General features: G+C 38.6%; 1 protein-coding gene across 7 annotated transcripts in view; it reads right to left on the reverse strand.

Annotated features, from left to right (window-relative positions):
* The window catches only part of Mob2 (MOB kinase activator 2), a 64,662-nt gene that overhangs the window by 21,205 nt on the left and 28,291 nt on the right, over positions 1–15,166 (reverse strand). For 2 of the 7 annotated variants that reach the window (XM_076627712.1, XM_076627711.1), the window contains exon 1: positions 9,265–9,413. The exons of 2 other annotated variants lie outside the window; for them this stretch is intronic. The gene's annotated coding sequence lies outside the window, so the exon portion shown is untranslated. Of the gene's footprint in view, positions 1–9,150; positions 9,453–15,166 lie in introns of those variants that run through there. 3 more of the 7 variants (XM_033344824.2, XM_076627710.1, XM_033344828.2) reach the window with 3 other exon arrangements.

Below are 15,166 nucleotides of genomic sequence, written 5' to 3' on the forward strand. Positions count from 1 at the left end.
CGATAACGTCAGGACGACAACGAAAGAAATAAATTTCCGTTTGCAGCGCAAATATTTTTCTTTTCATTTTGAAATGATGAAAATTTTATCCCAGCTTCGATTATTATTATAAAAATACAAAATTCATGCGATCGCACTGTAAGTGCGAAAAATAAATATTGGAAAAAAATTAATCGATAGGATGTAATTGGGAGCTTCGCTTATCAACACGTGGAAATGTTCATAAATGTATCGAACACATGCAGTATTTTGAGCACGAATTGTGCGTCATCATTTCCTAGAAATTTTGTACGCACATACGTAACTGTATTTCTTCTAATACGTGACATTTGATAGAACGTTCCACTGTTCTTTCATTCCCCACAAGTTAAATTAAAGCTAGATTACCCCGTTTCATTTAGCTTTATCGCGTTATCAACGGATGAAAATTTCAATTCTTTTGGTGAATAATTCAAACAAAGATTAACTTTCATGTTATTAATCCATTATCGAAGTTGGTCTTGTAAAAGGAAATGCAAAAAATCAGTGAATGAGATCACACGTAGGTGATCGAATAAATGAATAGGAAGACGTACTATGGTCGTTCGATGCATATTGAAGCGTGCTAACGTGTAGGAGTCGATTTATGAGAATAGATTTGCGTAACATAGTTGTTCACATTGTGAAAAACAAGACTTTGTGTAACGCTCCATATTCGTGTTTATCTTTTCGCTCATTTTATAATGTTCTGCTCCGTGAATTGAAATTATCATATTTGTCAATAGCTGTATTATTCTCTCGCGCTTTTATTATATTCTACGGCTATGGATCGATAAAATATCGAGGAATAAAAGAAAATAAGATTCCAAGGAATATCAAAACTCTAATAAAAGCGAACGCAGAAATGCTCGAGTCTATCTCGACACGTGTTTTCGCCAGACAACACGTGTAAGACTTTCGAATCTGGGTAAAAAACGTGGATAGAGAATTTACATAACGAAAGGGAAAACGCGATAAGACGCGTTTTAATGCAGTAATCGTAATTGGATGAAGGGTATTAAAGATGTAACGGGCGCGTGGCAAACAAGGTTTTTCATAGGTTGTATAAATTAAATCATCGTGGCTTACGTCAGTGAGCGGGCGCGAGCGCGTTTGTTCCGACGAACCGCGCCTTCGTTGCTCGAAACTTTCATCAACGATTATACACACGTAAGTATATACATACGCGGATGAAAGACAAACACGAAGGCAGCATCGCAGGGATCAATCGCACGCCGTCGATCGAAATTTATGCTTAACTGAGCATCTCATTAAAGTGACGTCGTTAAGGCAAGGGAGACGGATAATAAACGTACGTGACTGGCGTCAACAACGTGGCCGACCTCGCCGGTTCTTTCACGGCACTGAAAAAACGCTCCAATACCAAGGCGTTCCGTGGCAAATATTGCCTCTTAATTGATTGTAAAATAATGAGTAACTTGCTCGTTGATAGTATGTCCTGTATCGATGATACAGGGTGTTTCGTGTTATTAGGACGCGTATTTTTAAACCTTTGTCATACGAGCTTTTTTAATGGATACGCGTGTGGAAATATAATAGAATTACTCGACAGTTGTGTATGTACATGTAACTCGCTTTTTAGGTGGAGCTTTTCATTGCGTAAATTAAAATAGATGTACATAGGTAGGAGTAACAAAGTTACTTAACGTTAGTCCGATTGGATCTAAATTTGTTTTTTAATCTCTTCACTTATAAATTAAAATAAGATATTTGCTCGTCTAAAATTTTTAGAAGCGTCGAGTCAATTCACATTGCACGAAACACCCTCAAACTAAATGTGGATACTAGACATGTACTATAAGAGGAGAGAAACGTATAACGCGTTAAAAATTCAACGACAAACTGAATGGACGAGAGAGTCGTGTATCTGGAGTAGAACAAGTTACGAGTTTCAGTTGCCCAAGGTCGCTATCCCCACCACAACTTAACCATAAATGGTCCAGAGTTTGTTTGGTCTGGCACGTAACTGGATTTCCTTAAGATTTGCGGTCACAGAAGCGAATTTGGAGTATGCACGTGAAATGTAAGGAATGGAGGAAGAAAGAGCACGTGACGTGGATTTATGTAGAAAATCGTAAATGTTGATACGCCACGATTAAAGAGGGAGTTATCCGGTTGTAGAGAGTTAGAGAGTTTCTTGATTGTAGTCAGTTAGTAAACTCTGAAATGGGCACATCGATGAATAATGCTTTGGAAAATAACTGCCGGAGAGAAGTTATCGGTCGACCACTTTGGTGACTCATGGTTAAATGGCAGAAGCGCAGCTATTCAACGACCAAATTAACATCCGTGGCCTCCATTTTTTTTCCAGTAATGCGTTCCATTATCAAGACCTTCAAGAAATTGTCTCTTTTTTATCTGTATAATGCGCTGTTTAAACGTACAATCCTTAAAACAGTGAATTCGCTAAAAGGAAGTAGATACTATGTTTAATTACTGTTAATAATGGCAATAATGTCCTTAGCATTTAAATGTGAAGGTTTCTTCAGTTATTTCTCGTGTTTCTCTATACGTGTACATGTCGTACTACTTTTTGCATTTCTATTGTAACACTTATGATTGCGTGGAATATCCTGTACGCTCCTCGAATTTCACGAGAATAGAGCCGCTTAACTAATAGAAGCTTCTAACCGATTTGCGAATGGAAAAGCACGTCCCAACATCCGCACGCGCGTCTACGATTGCGACTTCGGAGCATTGATATTCATTTTCCACGCTTAATCGAGGACACGTGACGATTAACTAATGAGCCATTGACGGCGACAGTGATGTAAGTCAGTTTCGGTCAGACTCACGTCGCTCGCACGCGAACCATAAAAACAGACTGAATTAGACTGTCATGTCGAGTGCTATTCTGATCACATTAAAAGATAATCACAATATTATGTGAAATGTTAGCAAAAGATTGATACACGAATATTTAATAGTACAGTCATTAGTATTAAAATGACTTAAAGATACAACAAGATGAAATACAAATTTCTTATTCAGATGTGTCGAATTAAAACGTTTAAATCACAGAGCTGATTACCTATACAAATTTCTCTCGCTGGGTAGGCATTGTCCCTATTTCGATCAATCTTCTTCAATGGGTTTTGGAGATACAGTTTCGACGACATTTCGATGAATTATCGTTCTGCCCTCGAACGTTTCATTTTTCACTGGTCACGGCCTCGAGAATCGTCTCGATCGGTCGAGCAGAAAGAAATTTCTACTTATTCGCGTGACAATGTCGCTTGACTGTGATCCTTCGATGAAGAAATATTTAAAAAGAGAGAGAAAACAGGAGGTAAATATGAGGAAAAATTGAACATTTTTGAAATATTCTAGCAAAATATTTAATCCTCGACAGAATCAAAATGCAAAAGCTTAAGAATGTCAAAGAAAATTATTAGGGAACCCATAGCGGATATCTCAACCTATTTTTCTCGTAATCTAGGATAAGTTACACATATATATACAGCAAAATTTCAATTTCACAGAGATCTAATTAAAATTTGAATCCCCTCTATTCATAAATAACTATGTTACGACGGAGGATCCGAGAGAACGTAAAAATCCTAAATTTAAAATATAACGAAGTCACGTTCTTATTACGAAACCAATCCACGTCACGAGCCATAGTAGAATTCATTCGAATTATTGTTGTACTGTCCATTTGAAACACTCTGCATATTTACTTTAATTTCTATCTATTCATTGGTTTTCTAGTGAGATTATATTTGAACTTCCTGTTCAGAATTTTTCTAGTCAAATTTCAATCAATTTATCAATCATCGTTCGATTGGTAGGAAACAAAGGATTCGCATAAATCATATACTTTAATCATTCCTCTATCAGAGTTAGACCGACGTTCCCTGCGCTCTAAACTTTAGTTACGTAACATCCCCGAGACTTTCGTTCTAGCGACATCGAAAGAACCGCAATAATACACGCTTTCAAATGTGCGAACATTAAAAGCGTTATCAGAAACCGCACACATCACACGTTACAATCCAATAAGCTTCGATAAATCATCACCGTCATCGCGTACTGCACCCTTAACGATCTCTCGTACTGGTCACAGAGAGGAAAAAGAAATCGATATTTATACAGGATTATTTATAACAGTGCTAATTTTAAAAGCGTGATTCAAGTTTCGAGTAAAAACGACAGCTATCTCAGCAACGTTCGTCGTCTTCCTAGGCGTGGAAAGACACTGAAACTTTCTCTGGATTATATGCGACCGGTGTCAGCCACGAGTCTGAGTAGAGAAATTGAAGAAGAGCACGACTCGAGAACGCTGCGTTTTCTAGGGGTTTTTTCACGGCTCCAGACTCGCCCTGATTTAGATTATGAAACCAACAGAAGGTGTTGAAGCGTTTCACGTTAAGCTCGTTGCTGTGATGTTAGCATTTTCTTCTGTTAGTCACATATCTGGAAATATTTAATCATCACCTCGTTTCTCCTGTATATTACATCGTATAAGTATACAATTTCGAATTATACATCTGACATTTCGGATTTCGCATTTAAAATACCTTTCGAACGTCAATCTTAAACTTTTAATTGCAGGTATCGAACAAGAGGAGCCCGCTTTCAACTTTCATTTTATTTACGCCAATAAATCTCTAAGTGTCCTTTTTGGTTTTGCAATCCGCAAGCGTTTCCCATTTACTTTCGTGGTATTTTAAAGTAAATTCAAAAATATTCTACAGACACAATTTCTTTCTGCTACAATTTCGTTTTATATCCTTTGTAAATAGTCTCGCATAATCCATGCATAACCCACGGGGGTTGTACAACGTAGATTCACATAACGTTGCAACGTAACGCGTGCGTGCTATATTCCAATCGAAGAAACAAAGATTTCAACGTGGAATTTTACTTTTTACGAAGATCACTAAAAATCCGTATTATCTTGGATCGTGTTTATACTTTTGTCGGCCACTCCAATTTCAGTGTAAAAGGACCATTTTCTCCGAACATGATCCGTTCCTCTAACAGAAGATCGAGACGATAGTTCGTCTTAAACCGTTAGACTATCTTCAACTTTGGTCTGTCGTAAACGTTCTTTGTCTAAAATAAATCGTCGAGTCTTCTTTGTTTGAAATAAGTCCGCGGTCTTTAACGACATTGGTGCCACTTAGAACATTTCTTGCGATGGAGAAGCTTCGAGGAATGCGAACAATCCTAAAACTTTCCAAACAAACGCATAGATGATGTCTAATGCACAAGCAGATCGATAATTCCAAAAATAAAAAGGCAGTTTTCGTTTTGTTTCAAATCCTTTATATCCTTGCAAAAAAAAAAAAGAAAAAAAACAGAAAATGTAACTTTCATTGTGATTAGATTTTAATTATCTTCGACTTTGGTTATATTCTTCTCTTGTGATCTTCAGTTGTATTTAATGGGGAAAGAAAAATTGCAGATAGTCGGCGGCATTTTCAATTGAAATAGGATGAAACGGAATAAGTTTGAAGCAACGCAAACGAGAAAGTAACTCGTAGCCTTCAAAAATGATTTAATTCACGGCGATATTCTCGTCTGCTGAAACAGCGGCGAAAGAGAAATCGAGTCCCGTAGAAATTCGATTCTAAGTTAAGAATACGGTGGCATAGAAGTTCGCTTGCATCCCTTTACCATGAAATTACCGGGAAATTGCTTCGGCGCGCTCGACTCGATGACTGCTCAAACAACGTTTCGTGTCCCATCTTTTTCTCCTAGTTTTGCACTTTAACCGACGCGCCATTATGAGAATTAAAAAGAATGAAATCTTCATTACAGAGGATTTTGTCGCAAAAAATAAAAGATATATTCCAAGTGACGAAATCGAGTGTACCGGTAAATAGGCAGAACTTGCGAAGAGAAAGAAAAACATTATCAGCGTAACTTGGACCGCAAGCGATATATTTTCGGCAGAGGCGGCCATAGCGAAAAGGTTAATTATGTTACTCGGTAAAATGACGTTAGGAAGGTAAAGTAAACCTTTTAGTTAACAGGAAATATTAAAATTGGATTTGACTAACAAGCTTTAGACTCACTGAATGCACTTTGCTCGGCACGCTGTTTGGAAATTACGCGTTACGCCAACTTGTATATTCGATTCTACATACTCGATTCGGTATGAACGTAATATGAACAAAAAACATACAGAAACATGTAGAAAGCAACGATGATAAGCGATATTTTAAACGTAGAATAAAATTGTTCCACTCGGGATTTGGAGAAAATTTTGAAAATTCGAATTTCGTTCAAAAGAGAAGAGCGTTGTCCTTCGTCTTTCGCTATGGAAAGTATCGCTAGGAATACGCTCATTACACGAGATGGTAAATCTGTCTTAACCACTACGGCTACGTCAACGCGAAACAATGCAACGTCTTTACCGAGGACGATGACAAACTGAAACGCTCATCGTTGCGTTTCTTAAGAACTTCTGAAAGACAAACGCGCGATCTAGTTTGCGAAACGGGTTATAGCGCGACAAACAACGGAAGGTATACCTACTACTTCACGTCGACACTGAAGAGCACGTCAGACCTCTGATAAAAACTTGAATTCCCTTTTACAAATATTTGCCTTCTCGCGAAACGCGGATCTCTCGCGAGAAGTTTCAACTTTGCTTTAACACGTTCTCTGCTGCGTGGGTTGTCTACGCCCCATATCGAACTTCTCATTCAGGACGATATTTCCAACTTCCTTGCTAAATCTGACCCAGAATATTTCTTTTAATCGTGCGCTGATTGCTTAAATATTGATAATTATTCGTTCCCTGCAAAGTTACGATACTTTCTTTTTTTTGCGTAAGATTTTTATAATTTTACAAATACGAAACATATGTTATAGGAAAAATTAGTAGTTTGAAGAACGTGATAATAATTGTAGTGATCTATGTGACGCGAACGAAAAATGATCAAAAATCGGCACAGCGGACGATGTATTAGCTTCGCTGTCACGCTCAATGGTGTCAGTAGACTTGTCACATTTGCCGAATCTTCAGATGGACCGAGACTGGAACGTGTTTATTGGATGGTCGCATTTCGATATGAGAAAGAAGAAATCCTGATATTTACGACATCGATATTGTCGATATCGAGGCATACCAAACAGAAAGATATACGTATTCGATTTCGAAAAGAAAATTGCATGGGAGATAATGAAACTGTGAAATATTCTAAAGAAATCGCGTTTTTCTAATTAATTTATCGATTAAGAATGAATAATTCTTAACATGAAGTAGCGGTTTAAAGAATTTTGCTTAACTTTAACAAGATTCACCACTTTAAGTAAATATGATAAAGCTTGAAAGAAATTTCATTATATTCTTCGTGAATATTTACTGGCTTCAATTTTAAAGTCAAACTTCCGTAAAAAATTCCTATCGTTCTCAATGAGTTACCGGACAAGATGCTCTTGAAAAAGAACCTACCTAATCTTCCAGCGTCACCATTCTCTAAACTTTTCCATCCTTGGCATCGCGTCGCTTCAACTTCAACTCGGAAACTAAATTCGTAATTATTATCAGGTATATTAATCAGGAACTTGACCAACAGTTGCCTGTAAGAACCATTTAAAACGGCCAAACTGGGTGATTTTTAATCTTTCGGATAACCATCGCCATTTTCGAACCTATTCTATTCCCAAAATCAATCTCAGTCGGAGACTGAATCGTCGATTAACCGTAAACAATATACAGCTCGTCAATCTCGTTGAGCCTTAAATTTCTAAATAGATACCATCGAAATTATCGATATTAGATACAAAGTAATTGCCATATTTTTCAGTATATAAGTGTCTCGCGCAACTGGGACAATGACTGGGACATTCTCGTGCCGGTTAAATATGGAGAAACATTCTGTGAGATAGAGTTAAGTGCTTTACGATTCTACATATGTTAACACGAATCTTATCAGGTCTGATCAAATGACCGGTTTCAAAATTTAATAACTTAAAAATTCTACGCTTAATGTTATTTTTCTTTTGTTCGCCTAACTTTATGTAAATTCTTATATTAAGAATAATTGAGAAATTGATTAATCAGATAATTCTTATATTATAATTCTTATATTAATTCTTATATTAAGAATAGTTGAGAAATTGATTAATCAGATAATATAAGAATTTACATAAAGTTAGACGAACGAAAGAAGTAACAATGAATGTACAATTTTAAATTAAACTTTGAAACTGGCTATTTGACGGAGCCTGGTAAGTTTAGTGATAATTCCGTGTACTTGTATGCATCGGTGCATATGAAAAGTATATTCGTAATTTTATTCTTTTATTCAAAAGACGAGATCTATGTTGATTAGATACGCGAAGAATAGTTAATCAACAGAAATTAAATGACACCGAAGTCGTAGAGCTTTTTTTACATTGCATAGACATATAACGTCAATCTTATTTAAATGAAAAGCATTTTCCATTCATTCTATCGCTTGGAGCATTCGTGACAACGAGAAACGTCTCCCAAGTAGCCGAATGGATCCAGTCCATTTGGACTGGGTTCAAGGGAAAAACGCGGCGAACCGATTGAATGAACATCCAGTGATTGACCGAACGAGTAGAGAGGGTTGGAAAGTGGGAGACTGGGCTCATGTTTGAAAAACAAGTCGACGATAAGTTTGCGTAATTGAATTTTCACAACTGATCTTCCGAATTTTTCGAAGGCAAAACCGCGATATACGTACTTGTATCTTCTGTTATCTTAATGGCTGGGCAAACGTAAATATATGCTTCTTTTAACATGGAACATTTTTTTTACTGCTATGCGCTTGTTTCGACTTAAAATAAAATAAATAAAAAATTGGAAATGAAGTTTGAAATAAGAAGAAAATTTGAAATAAGAGTGAAATATAAAAAATCTATCGTACAATCGTATTTGTTTTTTCGAATTACAAGTCTAACCAAATGCAATAAAAAAAAGGACGTTAAATCATTTCATTTTTGAGAAGTTCAGCGCAAAGAGGTTCGACAAGACTATCTTGCGACATTCTGGCAGAAAAAACTTTACAGGAAAATATTGTCGTTCCAAAGACACGGAATCTCCAATCTTTAAACCGACTTTTCTTTACAGAAATCGATCACCATATATATATTTAACCCAATTCCATTCGCAAGATGTTTCCCTACCGTAATCATACTTCTTTAACTAGATACATGCTACCTACGTATCTAGTTAAAATCTAGTACATGTACTCTTCACCGAACACAGAAAAATTTCTATCACTCGATTATTAAACTTACATAAACAGTCCTAAATACTACGAATGCGAAAAAATAATTAATTACGACTTGAGACACAAAAAAGAAATATCTCGTACCGTGTTCACTGAGATTTCATTTTAGAACCGAATAGAATTCAACTCGAACTCGACCCAACACAGCCGAGAGCTCGAACGCAACTGAAACGCTCGAAGTTCCAAGTCCTTGCATTTCCCGATCCCTTCCACTGCCTGGTGCGACGCTAGGCGCCGGGATGAGAGGTGGGGGTAGCCGGAGAAGCGAGGAGCGTCCAGCCGTGCAAGCCCCGTCGCGTCCCCCGGAAATCGCGGACAAAGAAGAAGCGAGGAAAAAGCCAAGGGAATGCTCTCCCTTCTGTGTCGTTGTTTAAACAATCATCAATGGCGTTCGATTACGGATAACGCGATTAAATTTCGTATAGGAACCTTCCATTTCTTTCACATTTCGGACGACTTTTCTCGTATACTTATTTGGCGCGAAATTAGATCACCTTTGAAATAATCGTTCGGTTCACCCTCGAATTAAAAGAAGCTTATGAACGACGCGTCATATTTTTCATCTTTTCTTACTATTATCTTTAGCAGTTATAATTAGAGCGATGTTGAAAATTTAAAAGAAGAGAAGGAAGATTTCGATTTGAAGGAAAAACATAAACTTGGGCTGTGATTAACGGAATATTTGTCCCAAGGTTACATTCCTCAGGTTTCAAAGTTGCTTTTTAAACAGAAGCTATTTATTTTTAGAAATGTGACGACAAGACATCAATCGTTTACAACGACCAGACTTTCTTACGGCCGCTGTTATAAACATTTATTTTAAATCAACTTTAACATCCTTCATAAGCGATTAATCTATTTTCAACGTCTATAAACCTGTCAATATATCTCTTTTATAGATTTTTACAGCTAGATAGTCCGGTTTATAAACATCGATCAACAAATAAAAATCACCATGATGATGATCGGAAGTGATATATTGTACAAATTCGATGTAGAATTTTCACGCATTCGTTACATACGAGCAATGCGTTTCGAGTTACTAAGTATTTGGGTTAAATCAAAGTTGACTTTGAACTACTCCGATAGATCGGATTTTGTGCTGACTCTGAAACACGAAATAGGTCACGGTCCGGTTCGGAAAATACTTAGACAGGATTAAATGTGATTCGCGTTAAGTTTCGTTCATTCAACGAGGCAGGAGAATGAAATTGCGTAAGCATGATAATTACCTGCTCCAGAAAACTGGTTTCTCGTTGTTCATTCTTCCTACATGAACGTTAGCATATATTTTATTTAATATTATATAATAGTATTTATTGAATACTATAAGTAATATTAAAAATAAAATTTAATTTCTATCAAAATTTTCTCCTTTCACAAAAATCTAAATTGAGCCTTAGAAATGAAACTTTGTCCACAGCCTAGGAGAAATTCAGTCTCAAAATAATCAACGTGCCAATTATTCTTCTTCGTCTCTCTTCCTCCTCCAATCAAAATCTGTCTACATTCATCCCATTGATCCAACACCTGATTCACCCTTCAGCACTTCTACTACCGTTTCGTATCTTCCGCGTTACAGAAAATATTCACGAAAGGCAACTGATCGAGAAGCTCCGTAAGCAAGAAAAACGACTGTCGAGGTTGGGCGTGGTGCTTAGCTTGTTGGCTTTCGTATAGAGCCAACAAGCTCTATGCTCTGTATGCAGACACGACGCACCGGTGGGCGTGAACTTGACAATAAGATAAAACTGATGGATTAGGTCAGGATTGAATCTAAACAAAATCTGGGTCACGCTTGGATCAACTTATAAAACGGGGTCTGGGTTAGATCTAGGTTAACATGGACGGGACTACTTACTAGCTGTCGTGGTGAATAGATAAGGGTGCAATGACGGTGTCGCTTATGTAAGTGTTAGTTTCGATTAGGCGGAAGTAAAGGGCGCGAAAACGGGCGGAGGATATTGCGATTCGAGATGAAAGAAACCAGGCAACGGTGATGAGAAACTTGCCGATACGATGACGGTGCAACGACGATGCAACAACGATGCACGCCCCTTTTATTCGACGTCTTTTCGAATCGCTTCCGAGGATTTCTTTGGGGAGGAAATTTTCCTTGAGCGATGCAATCGAGACTGTGATAGCTACGACAAATTTATGGAAGGTGGTATTGAATTTGCAACCTTTTATAATACAATCGATATCGATTGTGTTGGTACTCCCGTCTGGAAGGTACACAATAAAATGGACTGGTTTCCTAACTTCGTATGATTCTGGTCAGTTAACATTTCGAGCGTTTACACTGAATATTATCCGCAGATAGGCCGTGCTGTTTAAGGCGAACAGTTTAGTTTAGAAAAGTTGAAATAAAATCGTGCTACTGATTAGTCAAGGGAAAAATATAAAAACGTAGTGGATCTGTTACACGCCATAGATTTTTTACGAATATTTTTAAGCACTGAAATTACCAGAAGTTTACGGCTATCTTATAAATATTCTAGAGAAATGTCCAATCATATTAGAAGAAAAAGGAATGGATTAGCAAGAACAAGAAGGAGGAGGACAGCAAGGAAGGAAAGAAGAGGAGAAGGAATAAAAGAAAATGATAATCTTGTAGAACCGCTTTTATTAAACACTTCCGTGATCAACTAACAAAATTCCTGCCAAATAACAGACATCCGCAACACGAGTTTAACTTCGAGACAGCTTCAGAGGCGCTTCGATCCGCTTCAATCCAGCGTGATCATATCGAAGCAACGATCACGTTCGAGTGGAATTACGACACGGACTATTATCGTTGCTCTGGTCTACGGAATTACTGCTCACCCTGTATGCTATGCATACATACATATATCGTTACCCTTTGCAGGATGGCAGCGGTAGCAGACGAGACGAGAATTGAGGAAGGAAGACGAGCGCCAAAGCGTTCAGGCGTACTAGGAATGGTGAACAAATATCTACAACACACGACAAAGCTACGTAGAATGCGTTATAGCAGTAACGAACGGGACAGTAAGTGACAACGAGAGGCAGCCGAAACAACGAAGCACGATGGGTAAATATGAAGATAGAGAACATGTTGGGAGAACGCGAGTACAAAAGATCTCTAAAGCATCGACGCGGCAACTGAAACAGATTGAGACTTCTATGACGATGTGTTGTCTTGTGATTCTAGTCTGCTTTAATTATTTCTTTTCTCCGTGACTTTTAGCATTTGACTGGTTTCTGGCAACTATTTGGTGGATTCGTTAGTCCAGGTTCAATTTGTAAAGGACGTTGATAACTTGCAATTGATTGAAATTCTTTCGACTACGCATCGCTTCGTGGCTATCGTCTCTTTCGATCATTCCTCTTCTTCTGTTGACATTTAACTGGTTTTTGGTATACAATTTGGTGACTTTATCGAATCAGGACGAATTTTCGATAATTCGATTGAAACTCCTCGATGTTGTCGTCTCGTGGTCTAATTTTCACTCACTGATTTAAAGCACAAGGCACATCGGATGTAATATTAAATTCGAAGTACTTAGATACCACTTGTACAATTTTCTGCAGACCTCTAGGGAAATCGCAAATTCCCTCTTGGACTACTTTCACTCGAGAAGGAGAATAATTCCACGAGTCAGATCAGCCACCAGGAACAACATTTGGATCTATTTGCATTTGTCGCGGCGAAACTGGTAGGAATAAATGTCGTTGCGACGACGAACGACACAGAAAAGGCAAAATAATGGCGGCCCTTCGATGTCGGGCATAATAATCAGTACGGTCGAGCGAATCCTCCGCCAACAATTTGCATGTATTCTCCGGTCTGACATCCTTGCTATTCTATGCAATTTGCACGAAGAAAGCAAAGCATTTTATCGACAATTATACCCAAGTGAACTTACGAATAATTTTTTTCTTCTAACAATGGAGCGATGTAATGTACGTAGAGACAACTTCCCGACGTAAGATAAAGAACTTATCGAATTTGATGAACGAGATCCTGCACGGAGGAAACCGAGAAAGGAAAGGGCAACGTACGCGGTAGTCGACTAGCGGATTAAATCACGTCACCTCCCTAAGTACCTCTTCATAATTAGTTTCATAGAGATCTGTAGAGTAACTTTAAACTCGACCGGCTCGTAAGCTGCAGATTACTAATTATGGCTTTCAATTAATCACGTAATAGATACCAAGAGTATTGCGTCAGGAATCAGTTATCAAACTTATTGAAAACTTCGTATCGATGCTTTTATACGTCCGATCAAGATTATGTCATTGCATGGAATTTATTACTTGCAAGTATATTTTTCACTGATATAATAAGATCCCTTGTAGCTATATATTACGAGTTTAGAAAAATTATAATGATATAGGATTTCTTATGAACGACAGATGTTATATCTACTGACGTGTCCATGTTGAGTGCTATCGTTCGCGAATTATGATTAATATTGTTAATAATACACATTATGATATACATATATGCGTTTGACGACCGACTAGTAGATTAGCAATTCAGTCGCGAGCGCACTGCGATCGATTTATCAAATGTATAGATAAACGCATGCTGAATGCCTGGATACACTCGTTTGACGCTTGTAAGAAATTTTAACGGTACTTGGATCATCGATGATTACTTATCGTATATCAGGTGTCCATGTCTTCGACAACTGTTCCTTTCTGCGAAGAAATTAAAAATAAAACAATTCTTAAATTCTTTAACCCTACCAATAAGTCGAAGACGTGACACGACAATTAATAGAGACAATTAATAGAGAAAAACAAGTGGCTCCGCATAATTCGTGCGGTTGCAGCGCTTAGCGGGATCCGCAGAGTGCGAAGAAAATTGAGAAACGCGGGTATATAGGTACGTATAGGGAATTGCGGGTGGTTGAGACGATTGCGGGATGGGTGGAAGGGCGCGGTGTGGAGTTGTGGAGCAGCGGAGTGGGAGCGGCGAGAAGTGGGGAGGGCGGCAATGCGGCGGTAGTTGCGCCGCGGACCATCGCGTGTCGGATCAGCTGTGAACTGGCAACCCGAGTCAGCTGACTGGCCGCGGCCCCTCCGCTGCGACAATCGATATCCCGCTCTGCCCTCGTGTTCAGTCCTACCCGTGGCTGCGTTTTCCCCTTTCGAGATACACATCGTCCACCCCCTCGGTGCTAGTGAATCTTCCTTTTGCGAATCGACTTATCACCACCCACTCGTTCGAAGGTAACAAGAAGCATCACGCGTGTGAATTCCTTAACCTTTTCAAGGAAAGTGTGCCAAGGAATTCCGATCATGGGTGAGTGAATGCTTTATGAGGATATTCGTTGTTGTTTGGGGGTGATGTTTGTCGATTATGGCTGGTACGTAGTTTATACAATCTTCGAAAGATTGTAAGCGAAATTACGTTATGGAGCGATGGTATGGAGAGTTTGAAGAGTGGGCGATGCAGCGATGGGAGGACGAAAAAGGGTGTGATGAAAATCTGATATTATAGAAATAATCGAATCATTTCCATTGTTGTTACACGTCTACATCGTGGTAACGAAAACCCGGGAAAGCAGCCTGTCCTAATAACATTTCGTCTGCGCTTTGATCTGCCAAACCATCACGGAAGTCTCGTTTAAAGCATAGCAGACGCGAAAACCTCGTTTCTGCTCGACCCTTGCCCTTCTAAAATTGCGAGCAAGGGCGGAAAGTAGATCGTGACCTTGACTTGCCTCATCCTTCCGGCTTATCCACTTCGGGCTACGCGGGCTTATCTCGAAGACGCGGCAACGATGCATTTTGCGGAACACGGAGCAAACTGGCGAACACGCGCCGGGAACCAACCGTCAGATGAATTTTTCCACTATAGCTCCATCGTGAACAGAACGGACCCGTTAGCAATCGACTGACGCGGAAAAATACGAGAACCTTCGATTTCCTTTTTG

This window comes from Bombus vancouverensis, chromosome 2, assembly GCF_051014615.1.
Source record: "Bombus vancouverensis nearcticus chromosome 2, iyBomVanc1_principal, whole genome shotgun sequence".
In the NCBI taxonomy this organism is placed as follows: Eukaryota; Metazoa; Arthropoda; class Insecta; order Hymenoptera; family Apidae; genus Bombus; species Bombus vancouverensis.